At 54.4% G+C, this 9,935-nt stretch overlaps 3 long non-coding RNA genes across 3 annotated transcripts; all 3 read left to right on the top strand.

The window, feature by feature from the left end:
• Positions 1-4,514: 4,514 nt before the first annotated feature.
• LOC135310985 (uncharacterized) lies at positions 4,515-4,855 on the top strand. Its single transcript, XR_010370896.1, has 3 exons — positions 4,515-4,580; positions 4,669-4,724; positions 4,810-4,855. It is a non-coding gene; the product is annotated as an uncharacterized LOC135310985 (long non-coding RNA).
• A 1,140-nt stretch (positions 4,856-5,995) lies between these two features.
• LOC135310988 (uncharacterized) lies at positions 5,996-6,893 on the top strand. The gene is made up of 3 exons (XR_010370900.1): positions 5,996-6,458; positions 6,678-6,723; positions 6,833-6,893. It is a non-coding gene; the product is annotated as an uncharacterized LOC135310988 (long non-coding RNA).
• Positions 6,894-7,101: 208 nt separating this feature from the next.
• LOC135310987 (uncharacterized) lies at positions 7,102-9,041 on the top strand. Its single transcript, XR_010370899.1, has 5 exons — positions 7,102-7,180; positions 7,275-7,367; positions 8,547-8,606; positions 8,828-8,873; positions 8,983-9,041. It is a non-coding gene; the product is annotated as an uncharacterized LOC135310987 (long non-coding RNA).
• The last annotated feature ends 894 nt before the right edge of the window (positions 9,042-9,935 follow it).

The raw sequence follows: 9,935 nt of genomic DNA, 5'->3' as shown, positions 1-9,935 counted from the left end.
CCCTCCAGACCGTATCCTCATTTCCCAGAGCATTCTTTTGTCTCTGCGCCTCATCCGGGACCCCTCAGGGTGCCGCCACACCTACCGGCCCCTTTGAGGTCGCATTCTGCGCACTTTTAGCTTTGCCGCGGCACTCGCACCCCTCTCTCACCATCTGAAGATTTCCCGAGTCTGTATATGCTGCGCACAGCAGTCATTCTGTCCTTTCTTCTTCCCGTTTGTGCCTCCATTTGTTCCCTGGCTTTCTCATGTTGCGTTTACTGAGCTCAGATGCCCTCTGGATGTAATTGTCACATCCCCAAATATTTTTCTGTCTCTCTGCCTTCCTCAGGACATCTTCTATCCTAGTCACGGTCCTTTCCTAGACTTCCCTCAGGCTCCCGCTCCAAGGGTTCTTTGGTGTCTCGGGCTCCCTCGGCACTCCTCTGCTCCGTTTGCTGAGTTCCCGTGAGACATCCCCTATAGCCCAGGACTCTGTTCTAGCTCAGAAGGGCACTCTGCACCCCTCTTTACCCTCCAGCTCTATTCCTGAGTCGGTATCTGTTACCCCGATCCCCATTTTGTTTTCTCAATTCTTTGCCGCCCCCCTGTTCCGGCTCCCCCGAGAATATCTGTTAGTTTGGTGAATTCCCTTTTGAGCTTCCTGCATTCTCACCACTGCTTTAGTTTCTCTGGTCCATTAGAAACTATTTCTATCCCTGTGACAACGCCTCTTGTTCTGCCAGAACCTTTCCTAAAGCCATCTTTGTACTCTGCAGTAATTAATTTGTTTTCTGTCTTATTGTATGTTTCTCTTTGGTATCTGGTACCCCAAAAATGTCTACGGGTGGCTCTGATCTTCTCTCGAGGTTCTCGGAGAATCAATAGCGTGGATCTATTTTTAGCAACACACGTCTCAATGAGTTTTTATTGCACTTCCCCATTTATTCTTTATTTAGCTGCTTATATGCTCATTAGGACTCTTCATATAACTTTTGATACCATTCCTGTGTTTCCCTTTCGTAATTTTTGTCCTTTGAGACTGCTATCAATCTCTTAAGGAAATCAGTCAGAGAGTGTCAAAATTACTCTGAATTATCAGTGATTTATACAAAATAATTTTGTTTGAACCAGAGATTTAATTCACTTTGCCATTCAGTCATAGCTAGACTATAGCTCTGCTAGTATGTAGATAGTATGTGTGGTTTTGCTAGAAGTGAACCATAACTGTATAACTCTTCTGTTTTACAGAAAAGTAAAACATGCAACTAACGGTCATAATAGTGTTGTTATAATCCAGGAGCTGGTCCTCTCTATAAATTAGTAAGACATGGTTTTTCCCTGTATGCATCCCAAGAAAATGAAATGTAATTTCTTACCTGGCTACGTTGCTGCTGCAATACACGTAGGTGAAGAAAAACAAACGGTAGTATAATTGCAGTAAGAACCACTCTTTTAGTTTTCTTCCATGCTGTAAACATAAAGTACTTGAGAAAACTCCCTGCTGTTCCTTCAGCTGCCTTTATACCCTGTGGTGGTTCACCCCTCCCCTTTCCCAGGTGATTGTGGGAAGGGTGGTGGGCAGGGCCCGGGGTATATGAGCCACAGCCTCTGGTGAGGGAGCTCACTTTCCTCCTGGGTTTCTCCAGTGTGGGTGCTTTAGTGTTCGTGCACTTAATTGTAAGTTTTGAGCTGTTTAAATCTTTTGGATAGGTGTGTTTTGATATTTAAAGAAATGCAGATGTTTGTGGGAGGTAAGGCTTTTAGAACTCGATAAGGGTTGGTGGCATTTAAATTTGAAAGATCATTTGTGTCTAAACTTATATGTTTTTCCTTATCTAATACTGCATTGGAGGTTCAGGTGTGGTAAGATGGCTTGATAGTATGCTGTTCTGTTATTTTTTTCTTTTTAGTTTTAAGTATGTTTCTTTTTATTATTGGAATTCTCAACTTTATTGAATCTTAAAATTATTTTCATTAACTCTCTTGTGTAATCTGGAAGGTGTCAACATTAACTGTTAAGGGTATTGATAAGATGCGGTAGGGGTTAGGGTGAGTGTTCCGTATGCTTTTACGTATGGGAATTTATATATGCTGTTTCTTTAGGAAAAGAAGAGCGATACAAGTGGATAGTTAATATCCATAGACTTCTGTAAAACCCTGCGTAGCCTTGTGCAGAGCCGAGAGCCAAAAGCAATGGGAAAGGTCAGTAACATTAGTAGTATTTTGTAGATGTTAAGGGGATGAATGTAGCTGGCAGCTAGAGTGCTAGCTGAGAGTACATCCTAACGGTCTTCAGGTTTGTACGTGTATAGGGTGTAATGCTTGAGTTACCGTATGTCTTTTAACGGCAGGTGGTAGTTGGGCTCTACATGGTATTCCTACGTGGGAGCAAAACCTATGGATCGGTTAAGCTATTGCTGTGCATCCAGGTGACTTCCACCATGTCCTTTTTTTCCAGAGGCGGCGGAGGAGTTGTTCAGGGTGACAGAGGAAAGCCGGGGAAATGCTGTAAGAAGGTAGGCCGGTGTGTGGTATATAGAAGGAAGATGTGACTGACGGCTGAATGAGTCTGCAGTGTGTTTTGGGGGGTTAGAAGGCGGTAGGAACGAGCCAAGTGTGAGCTGGACACGGGAGGGGAGTGGATCAAGGTGAGAGGTGATTGGTGTGCTGAAGTAGCGGTTCTTTCTGAGGTGTTGTGTTGATAGCGAAGGTAAAAGTGACCTGTGTTACTTGTGTGTTACAGGTGATGGGTGAGCCTCAAAGTGGCAGCTGGAACTGACAGAGGCTGGGCAGGCAAGCTGTCAAAGAAAAGATGTGTGAGAACGGGATTCGGCGTGGGTAGGTTGCTGTTGTGGGTAATATCGTAGCATGTATCTTCTTACTTAAGTTCTTGCACATGCTCCATGTAGGCTTTGTGGGAGAGACACAGTGTGGTGATGAGACCTCAGCGAAGGCTACGGTAAGCGGTGATGGGTGGGCTGAAGCGTAGCGATTCGTCCCGAGGGGTCGCGTTGCAGGTGGTTGTGAGCAACATGCGTTTGGCTCTTGCAGGTGGTGGGCGAGCCGTATCTGAAGGATGGGCAGACCGAGACTCTCGGCCCCTTGAAAGCTAAGTTGAGGCAACGGTGCTGGGGAAGGGGTTGCGGGAGGGAGGGGTTTTAAAGATGGCGCAGCGGAGCGGGCTGTCCGGGAAGCGGTCCCCTTTGGGAGCAGGGAAAAGGAGCAGGTTCCTCTTCAATGTGACGGGAGCGTGTGCCGGGCAGGGCGGCTCCAGGCTGTGTGTGTTACTGTGCAGCGTGTGTGTTTTGTGTTGGGTGTCTCCGACCTTCCTCGGGTCTCGGTTGTTCTCTTTGTTCTTTAGGAGCCAGACAGGTGCCTCGGCAGTGTTACTAGGGCCCGGCGAGGCCCTAGTCGTGGGCTCGGCGCCCATCGGGCGCTTCTCTTTTGGCGTCGCAAGCTTCAGGCGTGGATCGTTTTGGCGTCTCGGACGGTCGTCTTGGGCGGCGTCGTTCCCGGCCACGTGAGCGGCGCCGCTCTGTCGCTGTGAGTTTTTTGAGGACTGGCATTTCTTCCTCGCGTCCTTAGGCGGTTAGGTCTTGAAGCTGGGCTGCGTGCACGTCTGTCGTCTCGGTTGTGAGAGGAAGCTCTTGTCACGGTCCGCGAAGCTGTTGGCGTTCTCTGGTGTTGCCGTAGGGCCTGCCGACGTCACCGTCGGGGTCCCGCAGGCGGTCTTGCCGGACGGGGGGTTCCGTCTGGGTGTCGTCGTTCGCTCCGAGAGCTGCCTCTCATCCTTCGGGGTCCGTTGCTTGTAGCGTTCTGCGTAGCGTTGTTCTGCGTTTGTCTTGGAGCCGCCCCGCCCGGGGATGTAGAGTCAGGGCGAGGTGGGTGGTGCTGGCATCTAGGGATGCGCCCAGGCTTTGCGGGGGTGGGGGAGGAGGGGAAGGAATTTTGCAGCCGTCTTGGATCGACTGGCTGTTGTCGGTGGGTGAGGGAAGTAATTCCTGTTGGGTTTTGTGGGCCCCCAGGGAACAACCGTAGGTGTCTGTGGGAGGGAGCTAGAGTCTTAGCCGAGCAGGTAGCATGTCAAGGGTGTTCTGGCTTGTCTGTGTGCTGGGCTTAATGTTTGATGTATTGTGCTCATGTTTAAGAGCCGCCCTAGTTGGGCTCTCGAGGGGTGTTCCTGCATGCGATTGAGACCTGTGTCGTGTTTCAGCTGTCGCCGTGCATGCAGGTGACTTGTTTGACATCGGTTTGGCAGGTGCCGAGGGAGGAGTCGTGCAGGGTGATGGAGGACGGCGTTGTCAGCAGGTGAGTTGGTGTGCGATGTATCTAGAGGGAAGATGCGGCTGTTGGCTCTATGAGCCCATTATGGTGTTTTTCTTTGGGCGCGTGCGAGGAGCCGAGCGGGATCCGGGCACAGGAGGGGAATCGCACAGGGCGAGCGGTGACGGGTGGGCTGAAGCGTAGCGATTCGTCCTGAGGGGTCGCGTTGCAGGTGGTTGTGAACAACATGCGTTTGGCTCTTGCAGGTGGTGGGCGAGCCTCAAGGTGGCGACCGTATCTGATGGAGGCCAGGCAGGTGAGCTGTCGAGGAAAAGGTGCGTGTCTGAGATGGGGGGTTGGTGCGGGTATCCTGAGACTCCCGCAGCACCTGAGCGGGTCCTTTTTTTGCTTGGGTTCCTGCAGGTGCCGCACGCAGGCTTCGGAGGGGAGACGCCGCATGGCGACGAGAGGTCCGAGAGGTGAGGGGCTTGAAGGCCAGGCTGTTGTCTGAGAGCAAGGTGTCGTACGGCCACCCAATTGAAGCGTTTGTCTTTGGCGTTGCAGGTTGTGCGCCGGCTGCCTTTGGGCCTGGATGCGCGTTTGAGGTGAGCTGGGTCGCAGAGGGGAGGGGCGTGGGGCTGGTGTGGTTCGTTCTTCCTTTTTTGGCAGAGCGATGGTAACTTTGTGTATCCTGTGGTATCTCTAGGGGCTGCAGGGGGTGGCGTTCATCCTCGTCCGGAATGGGCACGGAGCAGCCGGGTGAGCGGAGCAGCTGGGCGCATCTGAGGTAGGCGGATGCAGCAGCCTAGGTCTTTGTAGAGCGATGGGATGCTGACTGACAGGGCTGTTGTGTGGGGCTTGTGATAGTTTTTGTTTTTCAGATGACGAAGAGGCAGCTGGTGACTGGAGGAGTGATGTGTGCTTGTCCTTCAGAAGGAAGGGAAGAGGGAGACTCTCGGCCCCTTGAAAGCTAAGTTGAGGCAACGGTGCTGGGGAAGGGGTTGGGGGAGCGAGGGGGGCACGGTTGGCTGTGGCAGGAAGGGGTTTTAAAGAGAGCGTAGGGGAGAGGGTTGTCTAGGAAGCGGTCCCCTTTGAGCAGGGGAATGGAGCGGGTTCCTCTGAAATATGACAGGAACGTGTGCCCTGGGCAGGGCGGTTCCAGGCTGTGCATGTTGTTGCGTAGTGCGTCTGTGTGTTTGGTGTTGGGTGTGTTTGACCTTCCTCGGGTCTCGGTTGTTCGTTCTTCCGTAGGATCGAGGCAGGTGCCTCGGCAGCGTTAGTAGGGCCCGGCGAGGCCCTAGTTGTGGGCACGGCGCCCATCGGGCGCTTCTCTTTTGGCGTCGCAAGCTTCCAGCGTGGATCGTTTTGGCGTCTCGGGTGGTTCTGGCCGGTGGTCTTGTGCTGCGCCGTTCCCGGCCGCGTGAGTGGCTCTGCTCGCTAGCTGTCGCTTTTAGGGAGTGGCGCTTCTTCCTTGCATCTTCAGGGGCTGAGGTCTTGAAGGCGGGCTGCTTGTGCATCCATCTTGTCAGTTTTGAGAGGAAGCGCTTGTCCCCGCCCACGAAGGTCTCGTCGTTTTCTGGCGTGGTGCTAGGAGCACGCTAGGGTTCTGCGCGTGCTCTTCCCGGATGGAGGTTTTCTGTCTGTGCGTCGTCGCTCTCGCCGACCAACTTGGCTTGTTTTTTGAGGCGTGTTGTTGTTGGCGTTCTGTGTAGAGTTCGCCTGTGGTTGTGGTGTCTTGGCTTGGAGCTGCCCTGCCTGGGGGTGTAGAGTCAGGGCGAGGCGGCACAGAAGCCACAGCCTCTCATCGCTCATGTGTCAAAGTGCCTTGCTTCTTTGGGGGAAAAGATGTGTGGCCCTTTTAGATCGAGCGGCCGTTGTCAGTGGGTGAGAAGAAGAATTCCCATGGTGTTTTGTGGCCTCCCAGGGGATGATGGTAGCTGTCTGGGAGAGGGAGCTCCTGCTTCAGCGGAGCAGAGAGCATCTCAGGGGCATTCCGGCTTGGATGTGGGTCGGGCGTAATGCTTGGTTTACGGTGTTTAGATGGCAGAGCAGGCCTAGCTGGGCTCTCGATGGGCTTGCTACCTGGGAACAAGGCCTGTGGAATGGCTAAGCTATTGCTGTTCATTGAGGGGACTTGTTTGATATTTTTGCAGATGCCGAGGGAGGAGTCGTGCAGGGCGACGGAGGAGGGCCGAGGATAGCGCTGTAAGCAGGTGAGTTGGTGCGTGGTGTATGTAGAAGGAAGTGGTGACTGATGGCTCTGTGAGTGCAATATGGCATTAATATTTGAGGGTGCATGTGGTGGGCCAAGCGGGATCCGGGCACCGGAGGGGAACTGCACGGGGTGAGCAATGTTAGGTGCGCTGAAGTAGCGATGTGTCTCTCTGGGGCTTTGCAGTTAGTCATGAACAACCCATGTTTGGGTCTTGCAGGTGGTGGTCAAGCTTGAACATGGCAGTTGGATCTGATGGCGTCCAGGTAGGTGAGCTGGTGAGGAAAAGGTGCGAGTCTTAAACGGGGATTGGTGTGGGTAGCTTGTCAGTTCTGCAGCCTCTCAGCAGGTGCCTTTCTGCTTGGATTTTTGCAGGTGCCGCAATCAGCCTTCAGAGGGGAGACGACGCATGGCGACGAGGGGTCCGAGAAGGTGAGGCGATTGCGGTCAGGGCAGCGGTTCCGTACCAAGGTGTTGTGCGGCAAGCGGGTTGAAGCATTTCTGTTTGGTTTTTTAGATGGTGTGCGGCTGCCCTTGGGACTGGATGCGCGTTTGAGGTGAGCTGGGTTGCAGGGAGGAGGGGCGTGGGGCTGGGGAGAACTTCCTTTGGAAGGGCAGTGGTAACATGGTCTCCTGGTATCCCTAGGGGCCACAAGGGAGGACAACAGTGTGAGTTGGGCACGGCCACAGAGCAAGTGAGCAGAGCAGCTGGGCGCATCTGAGGTAGACGGATGCAGCGGCCTAGGTCTTTGTAGAGCGACGGGATGCTGACTGACAGGGCTGTTGTGTGGGGCTTGTGATAGTTTTTGTTTTTCAGATGACGAAGAGGCAGCTGGTGACTGGAGGAGTGACGTGTGCTTGTCCTTCAGAAGGAAGGGAAGAGGGAGACTCTCGGCCCCTTGAAAGCTAAGTTGAGGCAACGGTGCTGGGGAAGGGGTTGGGGGAGCGAGGGGGGCACGGTTGGCTGTGGCAGGAAGGAGTTTTAAAGAGAGCGTAGGGGAGAGGGTTGTCTAGGAAGCGGTCCCCTTTGAGCAGGGGAATGGAGCGGGTTCCTCTGAAATATGACAGGAATGTGTGCCCTGGGCAGGGCGGTTCCAGGCTGTGCATGTTGTTGCGTAGTGCATCTGTGTGTTTGGTGTTGGGTGTGTTTGACCTTCCTCGGGTCTCGGTTGTTCGTTCTTCCGTAGGATCGAGGCAGGTGCCTCGGCAGCGTTAGTAGGGCCCGGCGAGGCCCTAGTTGTGGGCTCGGCGCCCATCGGGCGCTTCTCTTTTGGCGTCGCAAGCTTCCAGCGTGGATCGTTTTGGCGTCTCGGGTGGTTCTGGCCGGTGGTCTTGTGCCGCGCCGTTCCCGGCCGCATGAGTGGCTCTGCTCGCTAGCTGTCGCTTTTAGGGAGTGGCGCTTCTTCCTTGCATCTTCAGGGGCTGAGGTCTTGAAGGCGGGCTGCTTGTGCATCCATCTTGTCAGTTTTGAGAGGAAGCGCTTGTCCCCGCCCACGAAGGTCTCGTCGTTTTCTGGCGTGGTGCTAGGAGCACGCTAGGGTTCTGCGCGTGCTCTTCCCGGATGGAGGTTTTCTGTCTGTGCGTCGTCGCTCTCGCCGACCAACTTGGCTTGTTTTTTGAGGCGTGTTGTTGTTGGCGTTCTGTGTAGAGTTCGCCTGTGGTTGTGGTGTCTTGGCTTGGAGCTGCCCTGCCTGGGGGTGTAGAGTCAGGGCGAGGCGGCACAGAAGCCACAGCCTCTCATCGCTCATGTGTCAAAGTGCCTTGCTTCTTTGGGGGAAATGATGTGTGGCCCTCTTAGATCGAGCGGCCGTTGTCAGTGGGTGAGAAGAAGAATTCCCATGGTGTTTTGTGGCCTCCCAGGGGATGACGGTAGCTGTCTGGGAGAGGGAGCTCCTGCTTCAGCGGAGCAGAGAGCATCTCAAGGGCATTCCGGCTTGGATGTGGGTCGGGCGTAATGCTTGGTCTACGGTGCTTAGATGGCAGAGCAGGCCTAGCTGGGCTCTCGATGGGCTTGCTACCTGGGAACAAGGCCTGTGGAATGGCTAAGCTATTGCTGTTCATTGAGGGGACTTGTTTGATATTTTTGCAGATGCCGAGGGAGGAGTCGTGCAGGGCGACGGAGGAGGGCCAAGGATAGCGCTGTAAGCAGGTGAGTTGGTGCGTGGTGTATGTAGAAGGAAGTGGTGACTGATGGCTCTGTGAGTGCAATATGGCATCAATATTTGAGGGTGCATGTGGTGGGCCAAGCGGGATCCGGGCACCGGAGGGGAACTGCACGGGGTGAGCAATGTTAGGTGCGCTGAAGTAGCGATGTGTCTCTTTGGGGCTTTGCAGTTAGAGTCATGAACAACCCATGTTTGGGTCTTGCAGGTGGTGGTCAAGCTTGAACATGGCAGTTGGATCTGATGGCGTCCAGGTAGGTGAGCTGGTGAGGAAAAGGTGCGAGTCTTAAACGGGGATTGGTGTGGGTAGCTTGTCAGTTCTGCAGCCTCTCAGCAGGTGCCTTTCTGCTTGGATTTTTGCAGGTGCCGCAATCAGCCTTCAGAGGGGAGACGACGCATGGCGACGAGGGGTCCGAGAAGGTGAGGCGATTGCGGTCAAGGCAGCGGTTCCGTACCAAGGTGTTGTGCGGCAAGCGGGTTGAAGCATTTCTGTTTGGTTTTTTAGATGGTGTGCGGCTGCCCTTGGGACTGGATGCGCGTTTGAGGTGAGCTGGGTTGCAGGGAGGAGGGGCGTGGGGCTGGGGAGAACTTCCTTTGGAAGGGCAGTGGTAACATGGTCTCCTGGTATCCCTAGGGGCCACAAGGGAGGACAACAGTGTGAGTTGGGCACGGCCACAGAGCAAGTGAGCAGAGCAGCTGGGCGCATCTGAGGTAGACGGATGCAGCGGCCTAGGTCTTTGTAGAGCGACGGGATGCTGACTGACAGGGCTGTTGTGTGGGGCTTGTGATAGTTTTTGTTTTTCAGATGACGAAGAGGCAGCTGGTGACTGGAGGAGTGACGTGTGCTTGTCCTTCAGAAGGAAGGGAAGAGGGAGACTCTCGGCCCCTTGAAAGCTAAGTTGAGGCAACGGTGCTGGGGAAGGGGTTGGGGGAGCGAGGGGGGCACGGTTGGCTGTGGCAGGAAGGGGTTTTAAAGAGAGCGTAGGGGAGAGGGTTGTCTAGGAAGCGGTCCCCTTTGAGCAGGGGAATGGAGCGGGTTCCTCTGAAATATGACAGGAACGTGTGCCCTGGGCAGGGCGGTTCCAGGCTGTGCATGTTGTTGTGTAGTGCATCTGTGTGTTTGGTGTTGGGTGTGTTTGACCTTCCTCGGGTCTCGGTTGTTCGTTCTTCCGTAGGATCGAGGCGGGTGCCTCGGCAGCGTTAGTAGGGCCCGGCGAGGCCCTAGTTGTGGGCTCGGCGCCCATCGGGCGCTTCTCTTTTGGCGTCGCAAGCTTCCAGCGTGGATCGTTTTGGCGTCTCGGGTGGTTCTGGCCGGT

The sequence above is a fragment of the Phalacrocorax carbo genome, unplaced genomic scaffold (assembly GCF_963921805.1).
Source record: "Phalacrocorax carbo unplaced genomic scaffold, bPhaCar2.1 SCAFFOLD_81, whole genome shotgun sequence".
Taxonomy (NCBI): Eukaryota; Metazoa; Chordata; class Aves; order Suliformes; family Phalacrocoracidae; genus Phalacrocorax; species Phalacrocorax carbo.
This window is presented reverse-complemented; position numbering and strand designations above follow the sequence as displayed.